Source organism: Chiloscyllium plagiosum, chromosome 30 (assembly GCF_004010195.1).
Source record: "Chiloscyllium plagiosum isolate BGI_BamShark_2017 chromosome 30, ASM401019v2, whole genome shotgun sequence".
Taxonomy (NCBI): Eukaryota; Metazoa; Chordata; class Chondrichthyes; order Orectolobiformes; family Hemiscylliidae; genus Chiloscyllium; species Chiloscyllium plagiosum.
In genome coordinates this window covers 37646002-37651382 of record NC_057739.1, presented here as the reverse complement: position 1 = coordinate 37651382, position 5381 = coordinate 37646002, and the positions used below count along the sequence as shown (strand labels likewise).

The 5381-nt window shown below is 40.5% G+C and overlaps 1 long non-coding RNA gene across 1 annotated transcript; it reads left to right on the top strand.

The window, feature by feature from the left end:
• Positions 1 to 2263: 2263 nt before the first annotated feature.
• Positions 2264 to 4968, top strand: LOC122564667. The gene is made up of 2 exons (XR_006315962.1): positions 2264 to 2668; positions 3287 to 4968. It is a non-coding gene; the product is annotated as an uncharacterized LOC122564667 (long non-coding RNA).
• The last annotated feature ends 413 nt before the right edge of the window (positions 4969 to 5381 follow it).

Here is a 5381-nt window from a genome sequence, read left to right as displayed (position 1 = left end):
AGGTCATGTTGCGGCTGTACAGGACATTGGTTAGGCCACTGTTGGAATATTGTGTGCAATTCTGGTCTCCTTCCTATCGGAAAGATGTTGTGAAACTTGAAAGGTTTCAGAAAAGATTTACAAGGATGTTTCCAGGGTTGGAGGATCTGAGTTACAGGGAGAGGCTGAACAGGCTGGGGCTGTTTTCCCTGGAGTGTCGGAGGCTGAGGGGTGACCTTATAGAGGTTTACAAAATTGAGGGGCATGGATAGGATAAATAGGCAATGTCTTTTCCCTGGGTTCGGGGAGTCCAGAACTAGAGGGCATAGGTTTAGGGTGAGAGGGGAAAGATATAAGAGACACCTAAGAGGCAACTGTTTCACGCAGAGGGTGGTACGTGTATGGAATGAGCTGCCAGAGAATGTGGTACAATTGCAACATTTAAGAGGCATTTGGATGGGTCTATGAATAGGAAGGGTTTGGAGGGATATGGGCCGGGTGCTGGCAGGTGGGACTAGATTGGGTTGGTATGTCTGATCGGCATGGAGGGGTTGGACCGAAGGGTCTGTTTCCATGCTGTACATCTCTATGACTCTATATCTCCCTCTGGCTCAGTGTCATTGTGTTTGATGACCTGCTGTTGAATAGCTTATTATGGTAACAGTACTGTTATGATTGAAGTTGTGCTATCTAGCGCTGAAACTTGTTCAGAGCGGGTGAATATAAACTGTCCCTTCCAATTGGTTAACATTGAACAGTTATGTCAGAAGGGAGTGGACTTGGCTGAAGCCAGTTTACTTTCGCTTCATACAATCATCGATGTTAGCAGTGAAATCGGGAGTTACCCTTCAAATCACCAACACTTGAGGTTATAATTTGTTCATCATTTGCTATGTAAAATCACTTTTAAGATTGTAGCAATCTGTATTGAAGGGCAATCTACCTTGTCCCTTCTCTTTCCACATCCTGCTTTTTACTGCTTTTATTTTTAATCTATTGAATTAAATTATGTTTCAGTGAATGATGTTGTTAAACTTCCTTTTGCTGATATTTTCCCTTCCTTGTCTGGATACCATTCCTTGGATCTTATGAGAAATTCACCAGTATCCTGTCCACTTGGTCATTTGTCATCTTACTAGAAATTGGTAGCAAGCAACATGGTTCTGATCTTAGCAGTGCCAACGCACTTCAAGCCATAAGGATCAGTCCATCGCCATGAATAGGTGACTCTGGCTGTCATCTTTTGCCCTTCCTGACACATAAGAGGCCAGTTATTAATGATCTTTGCCACTACCCCAGAATTGAGTCATATAACACCGAAACAGACCCTTCAGTCCAACCAGTCCATGCTGAACCTTATCCACAATAAACTAGTCTCACCTGCCTGCTCCTGGCCCATACCCCTCCAAAGCTTTCCTATTCATGTACTTATCGAAATGTCTTTTACACATTGTAATTGTGCCCTCATCCAGCACTTCCTCAGGAAGTTCATTCCACACGTGAACCACCCTTGTGTAAAATGTTTGCCTCTCGTGTCTTTTTTAAATCTCTCTCTTCACACCTTTAAAAATGTGCCCTGTAGCCTTGAAGTCCTCCATCCCAAGGGAAAGACACCTACGGTTAACTCTGTCTATAACACTCATTGTTTTATAAATTTATATCAGGTTGCCTCAACTTTCTACACTCCAGTGAGAAAAGTCCCAGCCTATTCAGCATTTCTTTATAACTCAAACCTTCCATACCCGCAACATCCTGGTAGATCTCTCTTCAGCTTGATAACATCCCTCCTATAACTGGGTGACTAGAACTGGACACAGTTTTCCAAAAGAGGCCTCACCACGATGTTGCCTGGTATGGAGAGAAGGTCTTATGAGGAAAAGCTGAGGGACTTGAGGCTGTTCTCATTAGAGAGATGTTTAAGAAGTGACTTAACAGAGGTGTGTAAGATGATCAGAGGATTAGGTAGAGTGGACAGTGAGAACCTTTTTCCTCAGATGGTGATGGCTAGCATGAGGGGACATAGTTTAAAACTGAGGGGTGTTAGAAAACAGGACAGGTATCAGAGGTAGGTTCTTTACTCAGAGTAATAAGGGTGTGGAACACCCTGCCTACAATTGTAGTAGACTCTCCAACTTTAAGGGCATTTAAATGGTCATTGGATAAATATATGGATGATAATGGAATAGTGTGGGTTAGATGGGCTTCAGATTGGTTTCCCAGGTCAGCGCAACATTGAGGGCCGAAGGGTCTGTACTACGCTGTATTGTTCTATGCTCTACGTTCACCAATGTCTTTTACAATCTCAACATGACTTCCAAGCTCCTATATTCAAAGGATTAAGCAATGAAGGCAAGCATATGAAAGGCCTTTTTAACCACCCCGTCGATATGTAGCACAAACTTCAAAGAATTATGTACCTCCGCCCCTACGTCCTTCTATTCTACAACACGACCCAAGGATTGAACCTGACATGAATATGGTTCAGCTACCAACTGAATCATCTGCCTGAGTTACCAAGATAATAGTGTTTTACAGGATTTACAGCACTGATACAGGCTCAATATACCTTATTCCAATATAACCTTATTCCTTTCTCCCTCATGTTGTACAGCTTTCCCCTAAGACCATCCAAGCTAGTAGACTCAGCGACTCCTTGCGGTATCGAGTTCCACATTCTGGCCATTTTTAGGTAAAGAGGTTTCTCCTGATCGGATTTACTTGTGACTGTCTTTTATGTCGAGCTGCAAATTTTGGGATTCCCCAGAAGCAAATGCTTTTCTCTGTGCGTCCAGTCCTATCACAATGTTAAATATCTAGAAACATTTACCTGTAATGATGCAAGGAATGGAGAACTTACTTGCACCTTATGGTTGTCTGTAAATATATTGACCTGGGTGATGGTAATACTGAGAAGGAAGCTTCCTGGCCTATGCAGAGTTAGCCTGTCTCAGCTGATCAGTGGAGGTTTAGTTGCTACAAGTCTCCCTAGCCTTTGTGTAACAGGGCAAACAAAAAAAGAAGCAGCCTGGTGATGTGCTCCTGGTGACCTTCAGTGGCCAGTGTTGGATGAGAAATCAATTGAATTGTAATGTATCTCATATGGCTGACACACTCCGAAGCACTTGGCTAGGCTCGTGATGAGCAGCTGGGTACCTAACAAACCATTACCAGCAACAATGAAGAAAGGGGAGAAGGTTTTTTAAATTTTCTTGAAGATCTCAAGTTCTTCCGACCTTCCCAATGCTCTATTCTCATGCCCTGGCAGTTGTGTGTTCTGGCACTCACTTTGACTATTTTTCTGTTGCAGGATCAATAATTTGATGTCCTTGTGAAGACATTCGAATCATTATGGGTGTGGAGCCTTTTTTAATAAAAGGTTAAAAAGATTTATGACGCCTTGAAGAAAAACTTATACTTTTGTTTCTGAACACTAGAAAAAATACTTATTATGATAACTTTCTAGATTTACCATTAATGGAATAATAGTGAAGTTGAGGGGTGCAGATGTTGTGACTGAACACTCGGGGACCCTTAAACCGATACCATGGTTTGGACAGGCTAAAATGCGAATGGTGGTTTGTTCTGTTTTTTTAATTTTTTTTAAGAAGATTACTCTCCTACATCATCAGCACTACAGGATAAGTTTTTAAAGTATAATAGTAGTGTGGATGTGGGGGTTCAAAGACGGTGCATTGTTGAACTGTATACATCCCAATGATAGATGGGTAGGAATACTGGTGCTGGTACTGCATATCCTGATGCTCGTTAATGGCAACATACGAGTCCCAGGTATCGGTCTGGGGTTTTGTACAGCACAGACCGAAAGGTACTAACGACCACAGTATATATATAATATATATTATATATATATATAAAATATGTCTCACTTTTGTGAAACTGTGCCTCCATCCCTATGTGAGTGGGCACTAAATACAAAACTGTGTTGGACTGGTAAATTTTTGTACTGGTCCATTAATTCTACTGTGTGGGGAGGGAGGGGGAAAGAAGAAAAAAGAAGTTAGCACAACAGAAACTTCTTTTTATAAGGAGTTGAAAATGAGAACTGTGAATAATAATTTAATACTTTTTTCCAAAATACATGTTTTATGTAGGTGACTGTCAGCAAAGATGAGGATTTAAAAAATGTATTTAAAAAAAAGACAAAAAAAAATCTAGGCACATTTTGTAATTGAATGAAAATTGAACAGCAGCAGGGTGCACATCTGTACGTGGATGTAATGGAAGAACACCACCATTCGCACTATAGTCTGCCTGCCACCCCCACTTCCCACCCCAACCTCCCCTCAAAGTCCTGGACTGTAAGCATGTCTGAGAGGAGCCTCCAATTTGCTGAAGACTTGATCATACACTTCTTTTTATGGCTGTCAAATTGCACCTGTCTGTGTAATTGCCTGACGCAAGAAGATGATACAATTAAATAAAAGTACAGGTTTTATTTTTAGTATGAAAAAAAATACAGAAATGGTTGGTTGTGTTTGGTATACACCGCTCTCAAATTTGGACTCGGTAAAGTCTTCACGAGCCATTCTAATGACTATTTTTTAATTCTTATTCTTACGTGGTGTGATCTAATATGTATGATTATGTTTAGCAAGTGAATGAATCCTAGTATTAATTACGTATGTGGAAAAAAAATTAAGTTGATTAAAAAAAGGGATGTTATTAAGTTGAAGCTGTTTAACTTGTAGTATTTGCCTTTGTACAGTTAACAGTGTAGATAACCAGGGACTTTGGTTCTGTTTTTAATGAGCTGAAGTTTACTGGACATTCCGTTCAAATTGTACTGATTTTTTTTCTATTAATGCTCGAAATGTCTAACTTTGGAAAGTGTGACTGGTTTAAAAAGAGAAAAAGAAACAGCTCTGCGCAGCATGTTAAAGAGATGTATCCCTTTTATTTTACTGACACTTGCATTTTACACTCTATAATAAAATATCCACAACATTTCTTTGTGGAAATTTGGCCTGACTTTTTGGCTTTGCTTAATTTGCTGATGGTACAGAAAGCTGCCCTGTGTTCAATGGCAACATCCTCTTCCCTCCATTGCTACAATTAAATCTGTCGGATTTTTATGTCATTATGGAATCCTTGGAAAAGGACCAAAGTCCATGGTGTAGGATTAAAGTTGCAACCGGACAAAGGTTGGAATAAATCCAGACATAGTGATAGAAGGGTTGCTGTTCATGGCTTATAAAAGCTTTTGGGAAGAAATATCCGAGAGTTGAGTTAATTGTCATGCTTCTGGGCGAGGATGAGTTTCAGAATGATATGGTGCACTTGGATTTGGAAATTGTAGCAACTGCAGTACTGAACTGGCAATTGAGTTGTCACAGGTCCATGCCAAGTTATCAAATTTAGTCAAGTGGATCTAATTTGGGGCT